Genomic DNA, 25,394 nt, shown 5'->3' on the forward strand with positions numbered 1-25,394 from the left:
AAAACATTAATTCAAACATTTAGCTAATGAACTAGGAGCATTTTAGGCTTCATCTGCTGATCTCCTACTCCAAGTAATTGGTTTTATTTGGAGCTCATAAATATGCTTTAAAAAGCAAAGAAGAGCACATGAAAGAGGCCCATTTATTATTATTCAAAATGTGATTATTTCCCTACATTCCCTGTAGAGCCAGTTTGTAAGCCCGCCCCTTACCTGACAGGATAAAGACACCTGCAGCTTTAGGGTTAGCATCTGTAGTGCAAATTCATCTGGGTTTGAGAGTTGGAGACTAATTATGAGTTTACTTTTCTAATACTCTTTGTTCCACTGATGTCCATCTTGAATCACAGTAAGGTTTCTATGGTGATGAACATAACTTATGTCAAGATGTAATTTTAAACAAAAGTACTTTCCTGCTGCCCCTGATCCAATGTTAAAGGAGATATATTTGTTATGCTAAATTTTGTGGGATTTTATTCAGCATGCATAGATATTGAAGACACCTAAATTTTACTAATTCACAAAAGCACCAGTCTGACATCATAAAGCAATAAAGCAAATTCAAGTGAGTATTAAAATCCTCACCCCTCCTTTTTTTTTTTTTCAGTCGGCATTTGCAAAATATCTTAACTTGTTTTCTTGGCTTGTTAATAAAAGACAAAAGTTCCTGAAAGCCCAAGCTGTAAAAATATTTGTAGACACAAAGGAAACAAAAGCAAAGAGAACAATCTGCAAGCCAGTAGGTGCCACAAAGAAAAAAAGAAGGAGCATTATAAAACACCTTTTCAAAGGTTCTAATGTACAATATTTAAATACAAACAGTAACTAGTGTTACACCAGCTGCTCTCAGGTTTGCAAAATATATCAAAGTACAGCATATTGGAATGAGTCCTGAGTTTCCATTTACTTTATCTATCCAGACACATCAATTCTTTTTACTTCAGCCTGATAAAGTGGAACTGCAGCAGACAAATGAGCCAGCAGAGCTGACATAATGTGTTTGTCACAAAGAGGCGCTGGATAAAAAAACATGACTTTGATCCTCAGTGAGGTTACTATTTTACAGTACCACGAATTTAATTCTAACTCGATGCTTGAAGTCACCATTCGCTGCCCAAGTTGTTTTTTATTTTTGTTTTTACTCATTTCATCCTGCAATCTTCATGCAAGGAAACCCCACCCCTAACAAAAATAAGGAAGAAAAAAAAGAGAGAGATAAGGAGTTTACATGTGAAGGCTGATGGATGAGTTCTTTGTGACAAGATAAAAATTCCCCTGAGTTGTGGGCCAGAAGAAAGTGAACTGGTGGAAGACCACTTTTAGCAATTCTAATTTTAAGGGAAACTTGATTTGTATTGAAATGATACCTGACTGCTAGAATAGTATTTGGGTCTAAGCAAAAAATATACACCAAATGCATCAGATAAAACTTTAAAAGCTTTTCTTTCTTTTCATAAGGCAGATAATTTTAAAAACAAAGGATTTGGTTTTAGGTCTAAATTGACACAAAGCATTTCTTTATTATATTGCTGGGCTTCTTTATCCAAGTAAATTAATTCCACAGTCTTTCTTTAAGCTAAACAGACAAATGAAAATAGCATAAGTGGAATCTGGCACTGGTAAACAGACATAGGGAAAATATAACAATGGGCTCTTGGAAACCAAGCCTTCCAGCAGATGAGCAAACATTGCCTTGAACAATTATAATGGGAAGATTCTTTCTCTGATACCTGGCATTATAGTAGCAAGGATTTTTTTCTTTTAATTTTGTTTCTTTTTAGTCTCTGTGAATCAGCCCCACAAATGAAGAACTGAATTGTGACGAATGAATATAGGTATCATGAGTCCAAATCAATAGATTAATTCCAGTCTGGCCATAAAGCACATGTTAACATAATGGAATTCATGTAAGGGAAGAAACTGTCCATATCCCTGCCAGAGATCTCTATAAATTAAAATATATCTCTTCAATCAAATGTTGGTTGAAATATATTAAAGAAGTTATAATGTTGTCATATTGTAACATCATATTTGTATTTTATACTGAGTTAATTATTACTCAGTAAAATAATTAAAATATCCCATGCTCTCTTGAATAATCTTTATTGTATATCTTTTGGAATGACTGTTTATAATAGACAGCAACATTTATAAGATATATTTCAACCCCTTTTCATAAAATTCTAACTTACTACCACACAAATGGCCACCCACTAAACTCTACAGGCATCCTGCAGATGTATCAAAGATTTCACATTTATATGGACTGGCCACACTTGAGTTGAGAATAGTAGAGTGCATATGATGAGATGAATGGTAGCTGCTAGGCAAGAAGAGATGGGAAGGGCCACAAAAGCGTTACTAACACATAAGGGAAAATGCATTCAGCATGCTGAGAAGCCCTGACTGACCCAAGTCATGAACACGTGGTGGTATGGGAAATGTTATTGCCTTCTTGTCTTTCTGCCATGAAAGCCTGGTCAAATTTGGCAAGCTGATGTTTCTTTGAAGTTGAATCTGTTCATTCACCTTATCAAATGTGGTCAAACAAATCTTATTCTGATATGACTTTGGAAGCAGGTATAGATAATCAGAAAAAGAACCCTGAAAGATAGTGCTAAAACTATACTGTCAAATTTCTGGAGAAGTTAGAACAGTGTAGAACTCAGTGTCCAACTTCCTTAAGTATACATGAGCAAGGAGATGTCAGTATTTTCCACAGAAAGTATTCCCTGCTTTTGTGTAGCCTGACTCTAAAGACTGTGATGAGATTGAGCAGTTCCTATTCAATTTCTACACAGCACTAAGGATGATAGTTTGTAGTAACCAGAGACAATACCCATGTGCCTTCTGTTAGCTTGAAAACATGTTGACTCAAGATGTTTTTGTAGCATGAATCTTTTTTTTTTTTTTTAAGATTTATTTGTTTATTTTATATACAGCATGTATGACAACGGGTCAGAAGAGGGCACTAGCTCTCATTCCAGATGGTTGTGAGCCACCATGTGGTTGCTGGGAATTGAACTCAGGACATCTGGAAGAGGAGTCTGTGCTCATAACCTCTGAGCCATCTCTCCAGGCCTTTTTTTTAATGCTGAATGCTGTTTATTGAAGGAGGGAAGAGGTCTTAAATACAGGCTTACAACACAATGGGAGAACCTCAGAGGGCAGAAGTTCGCTACTGATGTTTTACAATCTTGCATCTAAGCTGTTAACGGCCATTATGCAGGATACACAGACAAGGAACTTCCCTTAAGCATTCAGGAGGGTGGAACCTGGCAGGGAATTAGCATAAGGAGGATATCAAGGTCAAGGTCTGCCAGCAAGGCAACAGTTACCCAAAACGGGGGCCAGGACCTTATAGGTCCCCCTTTTACTAAAAAAATGAGCTTCTGACTTAGGCTGTGTGGGACATCAGCAGTTCACCTTACCCATCATGGAGATGCTTGCCCAGGCCACCCAGGCGCTCTGTCTTAGGTTTGTGAGTGCCCCTTAGGCATTACCCGTCTCTGAATACTCATCATCCTACAGGCTCAATATTGTGTGAGTTGCAGAGTTAACTGCTGCCAAAGATCTCAAAGTGTCACTGGGCTCGCAATCTGTGTGTTTGACACAGAAAAGACCAAGAGAGGTCCTATCCCACCCATAGCCAGTAGGCTAAAAGCAACTGAGCCATTTCCTTCCTTAATGAGTTTTACTGCAAATTGGAGTCCTTGTAAGATGGTATCCCAAAAGCAAATGGAACTTGAGTTTATAAATTTATAATTTTCAAAGGCAATCAAAATGTATATAACTATTGAATTAAATTTATCATGCCCAATAGAATGAAAGATTAATGAACTGTTGTAGCTACTTTTGCTGCCAGGGTCTCCACTGTGCTAGCTGTAGTAAGCAATTATGAAATGGTAATCCCATGAATCTTAAAGAGTCTTTATTACTAAAATCAAACCTGAGCCAGGTATTTGGGTAAACTGGAAGATCAGAGAACCAGAAAAGGCCACAGCTAACCTCACCTGGACAACTTCTCAGTTGGCCTTGTTTCCTCAGACTGGAATCTTCTGTGTCCTCATCCCAATGGCTCTCAGCTGAACTGCTGCTCAAAATCTAAAAGCTTAACCAGATAAATGCTTAACCAGGCCAAATTCTTCTAGTTTCTGGTGCTCATGTCTTAATACCTTTATGCTTTCTACCACCACTCCCTGAGATTAAAGGCTTGCTTTCTGGTATTAAAGACATGTGTCACCATGCCTGGCTGTTTCCAATGTGACCTTGAATTCACAGAGATCCAAAGGGATTTCTACCTATGGAGTGCTAGGATTAAAGGTGTGAGTGCCACCATTTTCTAGCCTTTGTATCTAGTGGCTGTTCTGTTTCTGACCCCAGATAAGTTTATTAGGGTGTACAATATTTTGGGAAACACAATGCCACCACATGTTTTGGTTGCCCATCAGGTGAAATAGTGAAACAATGAAGCTAGTGCATGCTGAACCATGTTAAAAGATGACTCGGGGCCAATAAGGCAACAATGAATGTTCCAGGGTCCTAGCTAATGCCCAACTTTCTGTCTGGTTGACTGAGTTGTGCATAGGAATTGGTTACTCTTGGCTTTTCACACCATTGCTTCCCTGTCCCCTGTCCAGTAGCAAAAAGACACTGTTGGTAACAGCAACTGTTCTTAAATGAAGCTGCTGTGTTCAAAGTTTAGCCTGTGGGACAATGAAATTGGTGTTTCTAAAACTCTAACATGAATCTACCAACCTGGCCATCATGAATGGAATGCTATCTTTCAGTCCTCATGAAGATTCATTTGGATCAAGTTAATGCTATTTTTATTCAATAACTGAAAATTGAGGCCAAATTTGGATATACGACTTTTATCAAATTCATCCAATGATTACATGGTAGAATAAATATTTACCTGAGTTTTATATGTCTACCATATTCCTAGCATCTGGTTAAGACTGATTAATAAACACAACATTTGTGAGCCCAAAATGTTGGGAACATCAGTAAGAATCTGAAAACAATAGAAAAAATTAACTCTCTTTTTCACAATACAGTATTGATATCAACAATAAGGCAACAAACAAATTTTACAGGTACAGAGCATAGGTTTGGCTGGCTCAGAATATTATATTAACACATTATCTCTAATGTGGAATCCTTAAATTAATAGAAAAGTCATGAGGAAGAAAGTAGGAAGGTATGTGGGCCTATCAAATAAGAAAACAAAATCTGTGTTATTTTTAATTTGTATATTCATTGGTAATATAATTAGACTCAGATAGAATTAACAGCTCTGCACAAGATAATAGGATGTAAAATTGACTTACCTATCCAAACTCCAAATCCAAGGAGGTGTGAGATAATACTTGTGACAGAATTTACTTCGTTGTTCTAGAATGAATTCTGACATCCAGTGGCCTTCTGGAATACTGCAGTTCTAGTGGAAAATGGAGATAGGTTATTATGCTCAAGTGCCAGTTCTCCGAGTAATATTGGGAAAAGCTTCCTAGAGTCTGCTCACTGTGGCAGGAGTCCTAGAGATCACATGTTGAATCTTGAACCAGTCCGATAATGCTGATAGTTGTGATTTGAGTTTATCCGGGCAATTAAATGTAAGATCCTTTTTCTGGCAGTAGCTTCCAAGTCTATGCTCAGGGAAGGTTACAGGGATAAAGTTGCTGCCGAAGCATTTTATTATCCAAATCTCTGTATTTGATGTTCCCATGTTTCACCCTTCAGGACACAGGCACACCATAGGCTCTGGGGAGTTGTCACAGCTGTCTTTGGGCAACTGAGCCAGAAGGCATGGTGCAATCTAGCTCTGGTGTTGCTAATAAGGATGAATGGTGATAAGGGACATAGGTGGTGAAAGAACTCTGTAAAAAAGGACAATTCTGCAGAACTTCCTATCTCAGGGTGGTAGATCTGAATGCTGGGTGCTCTCCATCTCCTCGGGTCATGTCAAGGTCTGAGACAATAGGTTATAATGTCAGAACTTTCTCTTTTGCCATTTTATAAGATAGAGCAAACACCCCTTCCAACCTACTCCACAAGATGATGTTCACTCACAGTGAAAACTCATTTCATTCTCCTCCATAGTCTCTTGCAACAAGATCTTTCCATAAAACTGTATTCCGATAACTTTTGTTTTTATGTTAAACTTCAGTGGATAATGTGAAAATCATTTGGGAGCCTATCCAAACATATATGGATATAATTTTTGAATTATAATAGTCTGTTATTTTTAAATGAAATTTTATTTTTCAAACCACCATGAATAGTTTCACTTTCAATGTACTTGGCTCTACTTAAATGCAGCAAAAGTCCCAGAGGAAAATTTAAGTTGATTATAATACAAATGGTGGCAGACAGTGACATCTTGTGGATAAATTGATCATGAAATTAATATAAACACAGATTAAGTGTATTGCATTAACTTTTAAATTGATTGTTTAGGACTGATAACATTGTGTGGGTGTGAATATGATATGATGTGTAAGGGCTGGCTGCCGGAAGATTAGAAAGTTCTAACATGTGAAACAAACTATTGTAACTTAATCATTTGGCCAATGAGGAAACTGAGTCAAGAGCTTAACTGACTTTACAGTGACCTTTATAATGATATTGTAAGGTGGGAACAGATATTTCAGATTCTCAACCAGGAGCTTTCAGTCATATCCCACTTCCTGAGGAATATCACATTCAGGAATATTTTGATCACACATGGTTATATTCCATGAAGAGTGATACTGCTTTGAAGTAAGGGAACTCAGGCTCTAGAGTGAAATCCTGAGGAGTGTCTCCTCAACTACCCAGAGATTACCTAATTTGAAGTGATCCCAGACTTCTCATTACATCTACTAAGGTTGAGAAATTATTTCCACTTCTGCATCACAGGTGATGGACTCCTGAAATGGAATCCTGAATGCAGGGGGATAGAGGAACTCAACAGAAGCAAATATAGATCCTTCGGCTTGGCTGTATTTGCTAGGCATCAACTGAGACCTCAACTCACCCAAAATGGCACAAGTTATTTTTACTCCATATTTATTTAGTTCTCCAAGTGTCTAACTCTACAATCCATCAGTAAAACAAAAGTACGCTCTAAAGACTTGATAATGAACAAGTGGTTACTTCATGAAGAGAGAGGTTTTTACAATAACAGTTTCCTTGTCTGATCCACATAAAAGAGGAAATACACATGCCAAGAAGCTTCTCTTAGATGTTAACTGGATTACATCTTATTCTTATGCCTTTCTTTCTCCAAATTTCGTTGTGTATTTTCTCCCTTTGTCCTGATTGTGGGTTCCATCAATCCAGGAAAACTGCTTGCATCAAGTCTTCCATGTCCTCCAGCTTTTGAAAGGCTACTGTCCAATCCTCTGCAGTATTCTGTCTTTCTCTTAAACCATGATAGCCTTTAACAAGTGGCTTTTAGTTTTCTATGTAACAGGTCTCTTAGGGTCATGCCTTTGTTAAGTATCCCAATATTGTAGCTGAATTCTTGCAACTGCCCTGGGCATTTTTACTTAATTCATGCCAACACTAAGAGTAGGCACACACCACTCTTTCTAGTGCTGTCCTCTTAGCTAGCCACAGCTTTGTTGAATTTACCTCATGGTACATTGTTACCTTGTGTTCAATCCTGCTTCTTCCCTTCCCTTATATTACATATTTTATAGACAAAACAATAATCAATGGAAGAACTTCTATAGTAAGGTTAAATTGGGCCCCAATGATGCCTAAATGCACCACTTGTACCCCTGGAACAATGTGTCTTATATCTGTGGCCACAGATCATGTATGTGTTTTAAATTCACATGATTACCAAAAGGATGGCAACATTTGGCATTCATCTGGTTCAGCTTCTGGCTCAGCGTGCTGGTAAACACAGGTTCTCTGTTCTCTCTATTTATCTGCAGCCTACTCTATGGATCCTGGATGCTATTTAAGCTGCTAATAGTTCTTACCTTAACGCCCACCATGATGCATTGTGATATCCATTCACTGAATACTGCAGTTCTTCACTTTTAATGTTGCTATTACTTGATCATTAATCCAGAATTATAGCTGGTTAATTCCAGCATGGGACCTATAGCTCTAAAAACCTGGCATCAGGCACCCCTCTCACCAACTCTGGCTCATTCAGGATCATTCATTTTCAACTCAGATATCCTGTCCACTTGATGCACTGAGCAGTTTGACCTCAGGAGATTCACTGAAAGAGTCTGAATTCACACCTCCTGGTGAAATGCATTGAGATTGGGTTTCCTATGGGCCTATTCATTACCATCTTCCACCAAGCCAGAAGTCATCCACAAGCTCTTCTTTCACTGATATTTCACTTCTGTCATCATTAAAAGATATATATATATATATGTCTCTTCTGACAGACTCTTGATGATGAGATTGTTATTTGCCTAATAAAACTCTTTGGTCTTTGGTTCTAACTTGCTTTGCTTCATTTGTATTAATGAAAGACATTTACATGGAGCATCTGCGCCCTCTACTGGCTGCAGTGGTTGAATTGCTCTACTGTCTTTTCCACTCATTAGTCAGCAGTGAGTGAGATCAAGGGCTTCCTTGGTGCAAATGCAGAATTAGGTAGGATCTGGTGGAAAGAAGGAAGAAGTTTTTGAATAGGCAAAGAGTGAGATTAAAGTTGGGGGTGTATGTGTAAAACTCTGTGGTGAGAGAATATAGTTTCATGTAGGTGATCTCTCCATTGAATGATCTATAATTAGATGTTAAATAGTCACATTTTTCTTTCTGCATTTAGGCATTTGATTTGTTTGCCTGTAAAGTGTCAGAAATCATACATCCTACTACATGCTTGGGATCAGAGAACAAGACTTCCCCAGCCTTACTTACTCCTAATAGTTTTTATTCAGTCTATCCATAACTTAAAATATTTAGTTAGATTTTACTATTAGCTGTAATTACAAAATACTATTTTGAGCAGATGCTGTATTACAGCTCAGTACCCATTCACTACATGGTGGATTGTAATTAGAAATGGCCTGTAGCTGACAAGGCTTTTGTGCCATCACTACTGTCGATGGATGATTGATTCTAAAAGCCGTGCTCTGTAAGGGGGTCAGCAAGGTTTCGGATATTGCTCTGAGCTCTACCTCATGCTTCCGCTACAGCCCAGTTGCATAATTTTAGTAGTCCTCCTGTATAACATAAGATATATGAATATTTAGATGCCCAGAGCATAGGGGAAAAGGAATGCTTATTTCCAGCCATTAAAATTAATGCCCAAAAGCTATATTCACACTTCAATCATACCTGAGTTTTATTTAGCACAAGAGCAGGAGATACACATGCCACTTTTGATATTCCCAAGACATTAAACTGTTTACTTGAATAATAGTTGTGATTTCAAATACAAATATCATTTATTTTCACTATTTCCTCAATGTTAAGTTACCTCTACAGTATTGTGTGTTAAATTTAAATCATACTGACTGCTAATATTAATTCGAAAAAATCTGAGGATGTCTCTGAAGAAAAGCAAGTGGCTGAGTAGCTAACAGTGCTTGACAATCACAAACAAGAGGGGAGCCTTCCAGAAGGGTCTACTTTTCAGTGACTGAAACAATAATGCAAACGGAACTAACCTGCTTCAATAAGAAATGTCCTAAAAAGTTCTTTTCAAGTATCTGCTTGAGGACTGGAAGATGACTCAACAAATAGAGATGCTTGCTGCATGAACCTGAGGACCTAAGGTCGATTCCTGGAACCCACAGAAAGGCACAAGGAGAAAACCAATTCAAAAGAGGTCATTTTACAACTAAACATGGGTCCTAGGATATGTTCAAGCATTTCATACATGTGTACAGACAGCAATAACATGTTCCTAAAAATCAGTTCATTTATATTACGTCATTTATATTAATAGCTTTACCTATTACCATCTAAATGTAATATTTTCAAAGAATTTCTCATGAAGTATAATATCCTACCCACACACAAAAAGTCTATGAATTTAGATAGGAAAATTATCACCCAAACACCTTCTTAAATATCCTGGAGCTAGGATTGAGGGCACTTCCTGTTCAATCCTCTCTCCACTGCACCACAATGCTTTGCTCAAGAGACAAAGGGGTATTTTAAACAGATAGGGGACCACGGATCTTTAAAACAGTTTTTCTACTCAGTCTTGGGTAGGGGCAGGGGACTGCTGAGGGTACTCTGTTGGCAAATCAATAAATATAAACACCCAGTAAATCTCTTGGTTAAACTGACTTTGCTACCGAAGTAAATACACAGCAAGCAAAGCTTTCTGGAGTGAATGATGAGGTACAGGGCTGCCAAGAGCAGAAAATAAAAGCAAGGATAACTGTTTTTATGTTGACTAGTAGTAGACTTGCTTGGACACCTTCCTGATTCTGTCATGATGGGGATTTGCACTGGATTTGGGATTGACAAGCTGGGGATGGCTTTCAGGGCCTCTATTTCCATCACTAGATTATTTCTCAGTGTGCCAATATTTATTTGGCTGCTGGAGGAATTTCTTGTAACTGCTTGTCTCTGTTTGATGCTTATCAGGAAGGATTTGGACCAGTCTTATACTTGTGAGACTCAGGAGAGTAACTTTCATCTTTCTGCTCACAGACAAGCCATCAAGGGTGTTTCCTGGGCAGCTCATTGCATGGGTTTCTCTTCTTTGCACTGTCTCGTTTATGGCAGTTGAGATAGAACCTGCAAAGGAAACTCAAAAGGTTATTTGAAGACACCAATGTTCTCTAATATTGAGGCATTTACTGTTCAAACCTCACAATCTCAGAGGAGGAGAGTGGTGTCATGCCTTTGACATGCTTAACCCGTTTGAGGTTGAATTAGATCACACTGAGAAATGGCCTACAGAATTTGCCTCAGATTATTAGGAGACAATATTACAAAAAACTATGACTTGGGGCAGGAGGTCCCTCCATTAATACAGAACCAGGATGTAAAATGAGAAAAGGAGAAATTGGTTGCTTTTTTGTAGATACATAAGTCCTCAATCTCACATAATGTGTTCACATAATAGATATGAACCTATTCTTCCTCCTGTTAGAGTTTAAAACTGTCTGTGCTGTGCTTGCTGTTTGCTGTTTATTAGATGAGACATACATGGTGTTCACGTGTTAAGGAGGCCCTGAATGGTTGCTGTTTATTAAATATATCACCCTGAAGCTAAGTGACAGTAGCCATAAACCAAGATGGCGTTGTCATTATATTCCAATGTACATGTCCTCCACAGTTCTACATCACATTGAAGAATATAAAAACTAAGCCACTTCAAGTATTTCAAGGCTTAGGTGATAAGAGGGTAATGAGAAGAGATCAGGTTTAAATGCCATCTGTATACAAAAGTCAAAAACAGGAAATTAAAGCGCATCCTTCAGAAACATTTTAGTCATTCCACAGATCTAGGGGAAACAGCTACTCACATTAGACAGGATGCTTGGATATTGTCAGAAAACAGACCAAATTTCAGAGACTTTGTAGCTGAAAGTGTATAGCATAAGAAGTCGGTGCAAGGGAACATACTCTTGTCTGATTGTCAAAGGATGATTGCTTTCATTAGAATTTGGTTTTCCCTGTTCCCAGTGGTCTTCCATGTCAACTGCCTAGTCAAATAATGAAAGAAGCTTGTACATTTCCAAAGGAAGCCTAAAGCTGGGGTGGCAGCAGGGAGTGTGGAGCAGGCACCTGCCCTTTTGGCTTCAATATAATAATAGTCCATTTTGAACTGTTGCTGAGGTTGAGAGTGAATGGTCCAGTGTTGAGTTCAAGGCAGGCACTGTTCACTTCACAAAAGGCAGCTATAACTGGCTCTTTACATGTGTATTCACTGTGAATGAAGTTAAAAAAATGATAATGGGTGAGAATTAAGGAGGAAAGTTATTAATAATTTCCTTTTGCAGTGATGCTAATTATAAAATTAAACCCCAAAGACACACATGTGCAAACATGTACATATAAGACTGGATCTTTTTTTCTTCAATTTTACATGCACACCAGTGTTTGTACACACATTTGCACACATACTGGTACATGTGTTTATTATATCTCATACAAGAAAATTTCATATTAGTTGCCCCTCAAAGTATAAAATGTGGTGTTGTTTAAATACATATTTATATTGAAAGTAATTGAAGTTGGGGTCTAACTATCAATAGAGGATGCTTACAGATATGTAAAAGAAAGACTAAAATAAAATTTGTGATGTTATTAAGTAACACTTATCTTTTAAATTTATTTAAGTTTAGACAAATATAAGTTTAACGAAAGCATAACAGTTTAAAGGAATGGATAGAAGATACAATAGTAAGCAATGCATCAGCAATTAGGATGTCAGAAGGCTAATAACCACTATGCCTTTGCTACATTCATATACTTAACCATTTTTAAATACAAGAATGCTTGGCAAGAGGACAAAAATATTTGGCCCTTATTACTGACAAGACTGTGAAGAGTGTGGCTGGCCCATGAGACAATCCTGGGCTTACTATGCATGTACACAGCAATGGAGGGGTTTCTTACTCGGTATAAACCAAGAATGATTTCTCTAGACTTGACAGCCCCTAGGTGGTCGTAACAGGAAGATGCACTTTCTCAGAACAAGTGGAAAAGAAGGAGAAAAAGGAAGATGTTTTTGTTTTGCCAAATTCCTTGTCTCACAATCGCAGCAAAGACTGAGGGAGCCAGAGCTATTCACCTGATAGATGCTGCCCCCTCTCCTCCCACCACGACCAAGGTTACACAGAGAACAGGAAAAGGAAACACAGAGAACAGGAAAGGAATCCAAGCATCGGAGAGCAGAGGCATCTCTGAAAACAACAAGGTGGCTCTCTTTTCCAGGACTGGAAAAAAAATGAAGCTAGCTACTTCATCGTGTATTTGGGTAATGGGGAAAGAACTTTAGTTTCTACTGCAACCCTAACATTTCGTCTCTAATTCTTGACATCTGAATTAGAGAAGCTTCAGAGAACTTTAATGTTGCAAAGAAAATTAACACAAGTAGACTGAACATGCCAGTAAAACTTAATAGGTGAGACAACCAATATCCTCCCCCCTGTCATCGTTTGTCTAGTACAGCTGTACATAGAATACAGAAATCTGAGGGTGTCTGAGTGTATTTCAAGGCTCATGGAATCTCCCTTTCTCTATTGTGTGTGTGTGTGTGTGTGTGTGTGTGTGTGTGTGTGTGTGTGTGTGAATGTGGAGGCCAGAGGCAGATGTTCTGTGTCTACTGGATCATTCTGTACCTTATTCTCCTGAGAAGGTTTATCACCAAACCAAGAGCTCACTGTTTCTACTAGATTAGCTTGCCAACTAACTCACAGAACTTCCTCTTCCCTTGCTCCCGTTGCTGTGGTTACAGATGCGTGCCTCTGCACCAGACTTTTATATGGAAGTTGAGAATCCAAACTCAGACCCTGAGGATTGCAGGGCAGGCACGTTATTAACTGAATGATCTGAGCAGACCATTTTTCTCAGTTCTTTAGAAGGGTATTTTATTGTCAAAAATTTTCTATAAAAACTTTAAAGTATCTAAGGCAAAGCCCTTACCCTAGAAGTTACATGAAAACAAATTTTTCTAGTCAGGAAGTAAATATTTCAACAAAGCCACTTTATAATACAAATGTTGCTAACTGAACTAAGAAATACAATCAATGTGAGCCTATGGGTTAATCCGTTTAATAAAGCAAATAGGGCATTTAGATAATGAATGGAAAAAAATTGGAAACCGTATCATCTTAATATCCCTATTTATTTAATGTTGGTAATAATTTGAAAATCATTCTTGAAACTTAAAGCATCTTGGATCGAATTCCTCCTTATTATTCTCCTTGGTACTTTTGGCAGCGACTATATTGGTAACCATGAGCATATCTCCACTGAGCATGGCTTTCACTTCTCTTTGAGTCAAGCTAAGAGAATTTGCATGTGGCTCTTTCAGAAGCACCCATGCAATCCTACCAAAGATCTTTCTATAACTATATCTTTCACTGACTTTCATGGAATAAAGAAAGTTATAAAAAACCATATTGCAAGGAAATCAATGGATTATTTTTTTTCACCATTGAAAATAACTCCTTCACAGAGCAAACTTAATAATCACCCTTTCTTTGGCCCTTTCTTACTTTCCATATGAGTCCATGCATTTCAATTGTTGGTCAAAGCTGAGGTTAGCAGAGATAGAAAGAAATGACTAGCAATAACTTTGCTTCCCTCAAGTGCATCGAATTTCCTTTGTTAAAATCTAAGCTCTGTGCTGTCAAGAAAAAAAAAAGGAAGAAGAAGGGATTTTTGGATTTTATTTTCTCATTTATATAAATTGGTTACAATAGTTCTTTACTGGGAATAAAAACTCTTTTCTCTTCTGGGCAGTGATGCAACTATATGTTTAACTTGCATCATTTACTCTAAATTTCATCTATATGTTTTATTCTATACAACAGAGGCCATATTAATTCCTACTATGAAACCATTATAATTAGTTCATGGAATAAGACAGCAGAATGAGGGAGTGGCTGGGGGAAGAAACTAAATCAATTTCAACAGATGGGGAAGGAAAGGGCAGCTGAGGAGGGGAACAAATAAGGACAATACACAACGGCACATATGGGTTGTAAAGGTACTTCGATGATGTAAGCTTTATGTATACTAACCTAAGGAAGAAATACAAGACAGAACTTTGCTTGGCTAGAGAGATGGCTCAGTGGGTAAGAGGATGTGCTGCACAAGCATGAGATACTGAGTCTGGGTCCCTGTACACCCACATAAAAAGCTGAGCATGGACATGTAAACTTTTAACCCTGGCATTTTGGGAGTCAGAGCAGAGCCAGGAGGATTACTGGTTTTGCTTACTTCTAGCTGTGGTGGTTTGAAACAAAATGGACGGCAAAGGGAGTGGCACTATTAAGAATTATTGGAGTAGGTGTGGTCTTGTTAGAGGAAGTGTATAACTGTGGAAGCTAGCTTTGAGGTCTTATATATGCTCAAGCCATGCTCAGTGAGATAGTTCACTTCCTGTTGACTATGTGCCAAGATGTAGGACCTTCAGCTCCCTCTGCAGTACCATGTCTACCTGCATACCATGTCACATTGTGATGATAATGGATTAAACATCTGAAACTGTAAGCCATTCCATTAAATGTTTTCCTTTATAAGAGTTGCCATGGTCATGGTGTCTCTTCATATCAATAGAAACCCTAACTGAGACAATAGCCTAGTATCAGATTCAGTGAGCGATACTGCCCCCATGGTATAAGAGAGATGATGATAAAACAAGACACAGGGTGTCATCCTCTGGCCTTTGCATTCACACAAGCATGCACTCCCCATGCACCATATACACCACACATATGCCCACTCCTTCCCCACTCCCACAAAAATAATGCTCTTGAGGACCCAAATCTAACTAAAACTGCTCATCTTAAAATATAAACTTGTAGTCTGACATGGTAGCACATGCCTTTAATTCCAGCACTTGGGAGGCACAAGTAAGCATATCTCTGTGTGTTCAAGGCCAGCCTGGTCTACAGAGTGAGTTCCAGGGTAGCCAGACCTACATAGTAAGATCCTGTCTTAAAAATAAAAAGCAAAAAACAAAAAACAAGCAAAAGACCCCAAAATGCATACTTATTATTCCACAAGTTGTATCATGTATTTTGAGTTGGCTAGATAAATTCTTCTTAATATACTAATCAAGTAAAATGTTTTATATTCAGGCTCTCAAAAGCAACAGAGACATTCTTGCCATTTTTCCTTGAACCAAAATCTTATCACATTGCATTTATAGTCCTCATTTAAATGAACTATCTACATTTTTCCAGTAAAAAAAAAACCCAGAATATTGAATATGTAAAACCACATATTTCTCCCACAGTAAGTAAGAATTAGTGAGCTGGGAACTGGTACAAAACCTTCCTTTGTTCTTGTTCACACATAAGCCTATAGCCTTCCAAGTTAGTAGTGGATGGATCAAAACTACATTCTGTTTGTGGTATATTCAGCTTCTGAAACACAGAGAAACTACCTAAATTCTTTGACACATACTTTTCTTAGTGACAGATATAGTCACCATTATATGTCTCTTAACTTGGAGTTGATATTCTGACTCTCTGAATCAGAAATAAGAGCCATTGGCACCTTAGGAGTTTGTAGACTAGCAGTCTACCTCTGGGAGACACCTGCAACACCATTTCTTCTTAAGTATTTCCACAATCTGTATTCACCATGTCTGATGAGGATGTCATCATGGACAGAGGGGGCCAGTATTGTGATCTGTGCAGTGTTAAGCTCCTAAAAGTCACAATGCCTGCTAAATGTGAGAAAGGGAATTCACATTGCTCCAAGTATAACTTTCTTTCTTGCCCATAGGAATAAAGAAGTCATTCACCAGCTAATAGCACATGGAGTGTGTAAACCATGTTGGTTAGCATTCATGGCCAAGGGCAGTGAGAGCAACTTCCTGCATTAGTTGACAGATGCCATGTTCCACCTGTGTGAATTTCCTTCCAGAGTACTGGCAGGCATAGTAAGTGAAGGCTCACCACCCCAGAACCCATCCACTCTTTTGGGGCACTGCTAGTCTCTGTTTCACATACATTTTTTTTAGGATGTAATATTTTTCACCTACTCTTTGACTGATAGACTTGGAATCTGGTTATGAGTTTCTATTTGAACCTATTAAAGTATTGATTCTTACTTCACTAATAATGGGAACTTTACCTCTTATGAACTTGGAAAACTACACACTTCAGTTCTGATGCTGAGTATTCCTTTCCTAATTATTTATTTGGGTCAAGAAGAAAGAGACAGAGGTGGGTTTGTGGACCCGGTGGATATATCTTGGGGTATGTTCTGACTTGAACACCTTCAACATTCCCACTAACCCTTTCCTATACACACTAAAATCTCCTGCTTATAGTTTTGATAACTTGCTTTCAATTCAACACAAAATGCTATATTTAATATTCCTCAAAATTCTGATTATTCTCAAATTTACTTTGCATCATTATTTTGTAATGTGACTCTGAATCTATGGATGAAAGATTGGAGAATGTTAAACAACAAAGAAGTTTACAGTGACTTTTATCATTGCCATAGGTCCTGTTTTTAATCAATAGTTTCCATATCTGTAAATGGAAATAAATATGGATAGTGGTTAGGAAAAGATAGAAATATTCCAATATAGCATTTGATACTTGTACAAATATATGTATCATCTATCTATAATACATATATAATACAATGGAGGTACATCAATAAGTGTATTTATACATGTTATGTATTTGCATATTAGTGATATCATAAATTATAATAGAATACTATTATACTATATGATGTACTGTGTGATATTTTACTACGCTGCATATTAAGCATATTTTTAAGTGCACTTACATGATTAAGGTATTATTTGAGTGGATTTAGATAATTTAAACAAGTTAGCTATATTTACAACTATACATATATCTAACCTACATGATTAAACTACTACATATATATTAGTTTATTCTGTTAGCTAAAGATCCTAGAATCAGCAACATTCAGTTTTTCACAGTGTAGTGTCTTGTACACTTCTCCAAACCAGGAGCCATGACTCCTTCAGAAAGACAAAGCAGACAGTCTCAGAGATAAAAAGCTATATCCAGGGCACAAAATGTTAACTAATAGAGATTCTGCAATTGCAAGCCAGAACTCTGAATAGCAATAAGAAGCCATATTAAAATTGAACCAACAGTATAAAAAGAGCACACTGAAGTCTGATGATGATTGAGCAAGATGCAAGAACAGACAAATCCTTGCCGGGCGGTGGTGGCGCACGCCTTTAATCCCAGCACTCGGGAGGCAGAGGCAGGCGGATCTCGGTGAGTTCGAGGCCAGCCTGGGCTACCAAGTGAGTTCCAGGAAAGGCGCAAAGCTACACAGAGAAACCCTGTCTCGAAAAACCAAAAAAAAAAAAAAGAATAGACAAATCCATTATATACTAAGATAATTAGCAGAAAATTTATAGATACTCTGTTCCTAAGAAAGTAAAGCATAGTTCCTGTTGTTTATTGTGGTATGTGCCTGCAAAAGGCAGAGTGTGGAAAAAAGAGGCAATGGAGAATAAGTTCTAGTTACCCTAACAGGTTTGGATTAGGTCAAATCCAGTCTAATCAAAGATCTAATAATATGGCAGATTCTTCTTTTTAAATATTTATTTATTTATTTTACATCCGATCATAGTTTCCCCTTCCTCCTCTCCCTACAGTTTGTCCCCCTACTCCCCTCTGCCTCCCCCACATTCACTTCTCTTCCGTGTCTATTCAGAAAAGTGAACACCTCTCATGGATATCCACAAAACACGGCATATCAAATTGTATAGAAAGACTAACCACCTCACCTTTTATTAAGGCTGTGGCAAGGTAATACAGTATAAGGGGTAGGGTTCCAAAAGCCAGCAAGAAGAGTCAAAGACAGCCCCTGCTCCCACTGTTGGGAGTCCCACAAGAAGACCAAGATACGCAACTGTCATGTAATAAGGCAAATTCTAAGTAAAGGAGAATTTACAAAAATGTCTGGACAGAGTTCACCAGTTATTGGAGTCATCACAAACAACGATGGCTAAGGAAATAACTTATCCTACAGAAACACATGTCAAGAGTGAATGTGATTTACCATGTTGATTGGGATTCCGACATAAAACAATGTCAATTGGTAAAAAGAGAAAATCTGAATGAAATTGTAGGCCTCATATGAGACATTATTAAGTTATTAACTACAACAAACACGCAAACCTAATACAAGATGCTTATCTTAGTTATTCTGGATTGAAAATATAAAAGGTTATTTTTTATTATTTTCACAACTTTTCCAGAATCTAAAACTATTTTAAAGTAAATACTTATTAAACAATGTATAGTGTGTACATAATAATCAATCCAATAGTCAGATAAAGATATTTATTCTATTTAAAATAGCATCATTAATAATAAAATAGGAATAGATGAACAAAATATGTGTTGATTTGTACATTAAAATTTAAGTATCCCTGAGAGATATTAAAGAAGATTAAAGTAAATGGATAAATATCCACAGATTATTATAATGTTGATTCTTCCTGTAGTGATTTTTATTGATTCAATACAATCCCCATTAAAATCCCACCAGGACTTTTTATACAGATTGACAACCGATCTGAAAATGTATATAAATATGCAAATGTTCACATAAAGACTCAAGCTCACTTTGTAAAAGGTTATAGTTGAAAAATGGATATTAATGTAATTTCAAATCTGCCAGTACCAAGACACTGTGGTACTGATCCAAGAATGAGTGTAAATACACAAATAATATAGACAAGAGCTGGTAACTAATGATGGTAACATATATAGGGTAGAAACATGGAATGACCTGGCCAGGACAAAGTAGGATGGCTCATGTTTTAATCAGACTACCCCAAATGGCATAAAATTAAAATGTATGACCAGTAATTTATAGAATATCCCACTTAATATGTTTGGAATGTAGTTGGTCAAAGGTAGATGAAACTGAAGGAGTTTAATCCACAGGCTAGTGAGGTGTGTGGCTGCAGTGTACCTCTACAGTGGACTATTGGGGATGACAAAATACAAACTATCCAATAATGCTACGATATGGATGAGCCTTAAAAACTCCACACCAAGCTAAAGAAGCAAAAAATGACTGCATTATGTATGACCATATTTATGTGAAAATGCAGAAAAGGCAATTTTATTGACAACGGTTTTCTAGAACTAGATATCAGTATCAACCATAAATGGACTCACATGAATTTTAGGCTGATAAAATTATTATGAATTTGGATCCAAGTGAAATTATCATAACTTTGCATATTTACTAAAACCTTCAAAAAACTGGTTTAAGGTATATATGTTTTACACAAAAGAGCTTTTTTTAAAAATCACAACTATCTGTTTAAAATGTTTATGTCCTGAATAAGAAGAGTTTTTATTAAGAAAGGTGAAGATTTGGAAGCGGAGTGGATGTACGGGGTAGATGGGACTCAGGGGGAGGGAACAGGAGGAGAGAATGAAGGGTAAACTGTGGTCGGTATATAAAATGAATGAAAAGATGCTAATTGAAAAAATAAAAATTGAAAAAATACATTGAAAATTGGCTTTAGTTGCATAACAAAAAGAAAGGTGAAGATTAGCATAAAACTGCAACAAATTTCCTCAACAAACTTGGTCTAAGGAAGATAAGACAAAGTAAAATGCAGCTTTATGTCAACTTTAATGAAGGCATTCAGTACACAGAAACTTGCATTATTAAATTTGGGGAAATATGACAGAACACAAAATTTTTATGAACATACTGTATGTTCAAATTTCTGTGATCATTTGAGGGTGATGGAAAGATGCATTGGAGTAGAGAAGGAGTTAGAAGTATTCCAAACCTTCTGGAAGAGTATGCACTTTATGAAGCCAGACTGCATAAGGTGGCCATGAATCTGTATCAAAAACAGTCTCCTCGTTAGGTTTTGGGGCATATGGAAGGTGGTTTATAACCAGATGGTAAATCAGGAATACAGCACTGAACGTATAACCTTAGAAATATGAGTATAATGTGTTAGATCAATGGTTCTCAACCATCCTGATGCTGCAACATTATTATTCATTTCCTGGTGCTGTGATGACAGTTAGATAAAGCAAAGATTAAGCCAAAATAATGCATGGGAGAAGGTAAGTAGGTTTTCTGGGGGGAACAAATACACTATTTAAGAAATGTTTATAGATATCATTTATAAATTTCTTAGCCAATAAATTATCTTAAATCAATGATGTGACTATTTTTTCTTCTTGCCATTGCAAGGAGAGATGCTTTTCCTTATTAAGAATGAAGCTTTAGGATTGAGGAGATGGTTCAGTGGGTAAAGTCTTTGCTATGCAAGTGAGGGGATGTGAGCTCAAATTCCTAGAATCCAAATAAAACCATAGTAGCACAGATTGTAATTTCAGTACTCTATGGAAACATAAGAAGTGGAGAATCTCCATGAACTCAAGGGCCAGTTCTAAGCTTAGAGTAGTCATTGGCAAAAATCAACAAAGATACCCTGGCTCAGACAAAGTGGAAGGCATGGACAATACTTGAGGCAGTCTTCTGACATTCTCACATGTGCTCTGGCACACACATGCCTGCACAATGGCACATATAAGGACACACAAATAACACCCACCCACACATCATACCTGCAAAACCATTCAGAAGAGCAAAGCTATGTATCACACACATGCATGCACACACACACACACAGACACACACAATTATTTCCACAATTATCAGCTTCTTTCATATCAGACATGTTCAGACTGCAGCCATCTAAACAAATGTTCTCTTTAGAAAAGATATAATTTCTTCTTGAATATAGTTAGAGAATTAAAGTAGTATTATGGAGTGTGTACACACATCACTTACTTCTTCATTATGACATGGTCATCAGACGACCATGCAAGAAATCCTTCTGCAAAGAATGAAAACATGCCTGATGTTCATTAAGCATCAATGGGCTTATTAAGCAACATTTTGTAAAAATAAAGGCTGAAGAGTTCCTTAATATCATTAAAGTTCCACAATTATTTTTTTCTCCATTTCTCAAAAATACTGAAATTGGGGGATAATTTTCATTTTTTTTTCAGTCACTACTCTCTCTTGTTCTTTTCTTTAGGAGCACATGCTGTATCCCATTTATGTCCAGCTTGTGACATGAGAGCAATCCGTTACCTGCGTTGACTATTTTCTAACTCAAATTCCTTCTCATGTCTGAGAAATTATTATATAAGTCAGTTGCATAAAAAACTAAAGTACAAAGAAAAAAGCTCTGTCCTGTGCAGTGAAGCCTAAAAGGGCCGTCAGTTTCCTGCCACGAGCTAAGCTGATCAGGAAGCACACACTCATCAACAGTGGGTTCTCACAAAAAGAGGAACCAAGAATCATTATCTGGGCTTACATTCCAAATGAATGGTTTCAAGCATCTGATGTACAGTGGCCTTCCTTTAGTTAAGCGAAAAGTAAACTATAATATTCAGTAATGAAGTTGGCTGTAGAACTGCAGGCTTAAGAGTACAGTGTTATCAGCTTGTTGAAATATGAAATGAATAAAATAAGTCAATGCTGGAGTCATAATGATAGCGGTGGGGCACTGCTGATACTGTGTTTTTTAGTCACTGTTGTGTTGCTGTGAAAAGACACCATGACTAAGGCAACTCTTATAAGACAAAGCGTTTAATTCGGGGCTTGATTAGAGTTCCAGAAGTTAGTCCATTGTCATCATGGCAGGAGCATGGCTTTGGAACTGTAGCTGGGAGCTACCTCCTGATCTGCAGTCAGAGAGAGAGACAGAGAGAGAGAGAGAGAGAGAGAGAGAGAGAGAGAGAGAGAGAGAGAGAGAGAGAGAGAGAGAGAATCTGTACTTGGTATGAGCTTTTGAAACCTCAAAGCTCACCACCAGTGACACATTTCCTCCAAGAAGGGCACATCTTCTAATCCTTCTAAATCTTCCAAACAGTTCCACTCCATGGAGATTAAGCATTCAAATAAATTTACCTATGGGGTCCATTCCAAAAGCACCACACTGTGATACACTGAAAGCCAATGAATATCACCAACAAGCCTTTTTTAACTTAAGTATAATGTACTGTTGTACATGAATAAATTAAATATTATTTTAAAGTACTTTAAAACTTTTAATTTTTTATTTTATTTTATTTTACAATACCAATCAGTTATACATAACAGGCACAGATTTCCTTGTTCTTCCCCCCTCCTTCCCCCCTCCCCTTCCCCCCAGCCTACCCCCATTCCCACCTCCTCCAGGCCAAAGCCTCCCCTGAGGACTGAGATAGACCTGATAGACTCAGTCCAGGCAGGTCCAGTCCCGTCCTCCCAGATTGAGCCAAGCGTCTCTGCATAAGTCCCAGGTTTCAAACAGACAACTCATGCAATGAGCACAGGACCCAGTACCACTGCCTAGATGCCTCCCAAACAGATCAAGCCAATCAACTGTCTCACCTATTCAGAGGGCCTGATCCAGTTGGGGGCCCCTCAGCCTTTGGTTCATAGTTCATGTGTTTCCATTCATTTGGCTATTTGTCCCTATGCTTTATCCAACCTTGGTTTCAACAATTCTCTCTCAGATAAACCCTCCTCTTTCTGGCTAATTAGACTCCCGGAGCTCCACCTGGGGCCTAGCCATGGATCTCTGCATCCAAATCCCTCAGTCCTTGGATGGGGCTTCTGGCACAACTATTAGGGTGTTTGGCCATCCCATCACCAGAGTAGGTCCGTCCCAGCTGTCTCTCGACCATGGCCAACAGTCTATTGTGGGGGTATCTTTGTGGATTTCTGTGGGCTTCTTTAGCACTTTGTTTCTTCCTTTTCTCATGTGGTCTTCATTTACCATGGTCTCCTATTCCTTGTTCTCCCTCTCTGTTCTTGATTCAGCTGGGATCTCATGCCATACCCAAGGAATGCTCAATCATACCACAAGAGCACTTGCTCAACTATGTTCATATCAGCATTGTTTGTAATAGCCAAAACCTGGAAACAACCTAATGCCCTTCAGCTGAAGAATGGATAAATAAATTGTGGCACATACACACAATGGAATACTACTCAGCAGAGAAAAACAATGATATCATGAGGTTTGCAGGCAAATGGATGGATCTAGAAAAAATCATCCTGAGTGAGATAACCCAGACTCAGAAAGACAAATATGGTATGTACTCATTCATAGGAGGATACTAGATGTGGAACAAGGATAACTGGACTGCTACTCACATCACCAGTGAGGCTACCGGGAAAACAAGACCCCAAGAAAGACACGAGGATTGGCAAATGACAGAGAAATGGCTGAGATCTACATGAACAACCTGGACATGAGTGGGAGCAATGAAGGGCGAGGGTTGAGGGAAAGAAAACTTTTAATTTTGTGTGTGTGTGTCTGTGTCTGTGTCTGTGTCTGTATCTGGATATATATGCACATGTGAGTGCAGCAACCACAGAGTTCAGGAGAAGACATCAGAAGCCATGGAGATGGAGTGACAGGTGGTTTGGGGTCATCTGATATGAGTGTTGGGAACTGAACTCAGGTCCTCTTCTGGAGCAATACATATTCACATCTTTCTTGGACTCTTGATCTTGTGGTCCTCTTGCATCCACCTCTTGAGTGCTAATAATTCAGTAGATATCACCATGGCCAATATATAAAAAGGTATGTACATTCATTCCTTACGGGTGTGTCTCTCTGAGGACATACTGCTTAGGAATTGGTTAGCAAGAGTACTTAACAACTTATTTAACCATTTCTAGCTTTTCTTTTTTCAATGTGGAAACTTTATCTGACACCTTCAAAATTACACAGGATTTTACCAAAGAATATGAAATCAAAGCAACGATACTTCACACTTTTCAGCACTGTGTAACATGCTAGTGCTTTGAATGAATTATGTATTCACAATAATGCAAAGTAAATAGAAAAAATACAGTTTTTCTGATGTTGATGAAAAAGGTCATGTCATAGAATTAATTCTGTATCCCAACACTTTTCAATTCCTTCTCTCATTATTTCTCCTCATATCATTGTCTCTGGAAACTATGAAAACATCTATGTGTCTTAAAATAATTGGAAACTATTTTAAGTTTTTCTTCTTTATAATAAGCAATAAATAACAAAATTATCAAAAGGAAGATTCAATGTCTTTTAAACTTATATTATTATTACAAACCTCAGCTGCTTGTATTGTTTTAATCAGAATTACTACTTGGGGATCTCCTTTATCACTGTTTTTTGCTTTCTGCAAATGCTTAGGATAAATCAATGAAAGGAGTAATTTTACATGCTTGTTGATTATTTCAGTAGAGATGGGAAGAGTGCAATTCCCGAGAACTAAGAGGTGCTGAATATTCTTATATTATTGCATTACTGTTTCTGTAACTAAAGGAATAAACATGTTCAAAAGCTGAATCTTAAATTTGATGAGATGGCATTCACTGTGCAGCCCTTTCTGGCCTGGAATCCACTAAGTACAATAGGCTGACCTTAAGCTCACAGACACTCACCTGCCTCTGCCTCCTGAGTGCTGGGACTGGAGGTGTGTGCCAACATATCTGGCAACATTCATAGATTTTTGTGTGAGTTTGTCAACATTTAGCTTTACAAAAAGGTTAATTATATTTACGAACATTTCAATGAACTGTAGCAGAAAAGTTATAAGTAAAACGTAGAAGCAATGCCAAAATGTAAAGCATATTTTTTAATAAAATATTGATTAGGAATCTAATTCTAAACCTTTGTAGTTACTAGCAAATAGGTGGAGGGGGGTTAGGAACATAGGCTAGCACTAAGAGTACAGGTGGAGCAA

Source organism: Peromyscus leucopus, chromosome 5 (genome assembly GCF_004664715.2).
Source record: "Peromyscus leucopus breed LL Stock chromosome 5, UCI_PerLeu_2.1, whole genome shotgun sequence".
In the NCBI taxonomy this organism is placed as follows: domain Eukaryota; kingdom Metazoa; phylum Chordata; class Mammalia; order Rodentia; family Cricetidae; genus Peromyscus; species Peromyscus leucopus.